We start from the raw sequence: 1,221 nt of genomic DNA, 5'->3' as shown, positions 1-1,221 counted from the left end.
GCTTCAAGTCATCTTCACTTTCAGCAAGCAAGGTTGTGTCATCTGTATATCACAGGTTGTTAATGAATCTTTCCCCAATCCTGATGCCATGTTCTTCATCATATAGTCCAGCTTCTCAGATGATTTGCTTACTCTATTGCTATACAGATAGAGTAAGTATGGTAAAAGGATATGTGGTAGTTAAGGTTATATGTCAACTTGGCTAGTCCTAGTTTTGAGTGGCTGCGCAGCTGGTGGTAGTATTCCCCATGATGAGACTGGCAATCAACTCAATAGTGGAATCTGCCCCAAGCAGCTGAGTAGCTGCTTTAGGGATGTGGTCTGCTTCCAATATATAAGGAGAAGCTTTGGGAATGGTCTCTAGCTTTTTGATACATTTGAACCCTGCATGTAGCTGAATCTTCATTCAGCAGCCTGCCATGCTCTGCTGATCTTGGGACTTTTAATGGACTTGAATCAATGGCCTGCCATGTGGTTTGGTAACATTGGAACTGTGCCTTTTCACTTCTTGACCTTGGGTATGTCAGCCTCAGCAGCCAACAGATGCCTGAGTGAAGAGATGCCTCTAGCTTCAGTGGGCCGGGAGCAAGAGGCAGAGCTAAAGCCCAAGGTCGAGGGGGTTTCACCCAGTCCCTAGAGCCTGGCACTTTGGACTCAGGCTTCTAGCCTCCAAAATTATAAGAGAATAAAGTCCTGTTTGTTAAAAGCCAACCCATTTATGGTATATTTTCCGTTAGATTGGCACTCGGTAACCAAAACACGATACAACCCTGACGCACACTGTGATAGTTGGAGCTGTGCGTCAACTTGGCTGGACCACAATTCTGTGTGGTTTAAGCAATTGTGATGTGGGTTATTCCTATGATTGGATCGGATGTATATGTTTTGAGCAGCCAATCCATTGAAAGGGAGTTTCTGTAGGGGTGTGGCCTGCTTCCAAGATATTTATGGACATCCTGGGAAAAGAGACACTCTTCTGTGGATCAGGATCCTGCTGTACTGCCTACAGCTGTCTGTGAGTGAACAATCCACCATTCAGCCTGGAGATCTTGGATTTGTCATTAGTTGGAGTCAACAGCCAGTATACTGCCTGCCAACCTTGAGCTCGTCAGCCCCTGAAGCTGCGTGAGTCAGAGAAAGCCTCCAGGTTGACATTTGATCCAAGAACTTGGGACTTGCCAGCTTCTGTAAGTGTGTGAGCCATTTTCCTAAGATAAATTT

The sequence above is a fragment of the Orycteropus afer genome, unplaced genomic scaffold (assembly GCF_000298275.1).
Source record: "Orycteropus afer afer isolate SDZICR_OR568_19922 unplaced genomic scaffold, OryAfe1.0 scaffold00647, whole genome shotgun sequence".
Lineage (NCBI taxonomy): Eukaryota > Metazoa > Chordata > Mammalia > Tubulidentata > Orycteropodidae > Orycteropus > Orycteropus afer.
The sequence above is the reverse complement of the archived record's forward strand: the minus strand, read 5'-3'. Positions refer to the sequence as shown.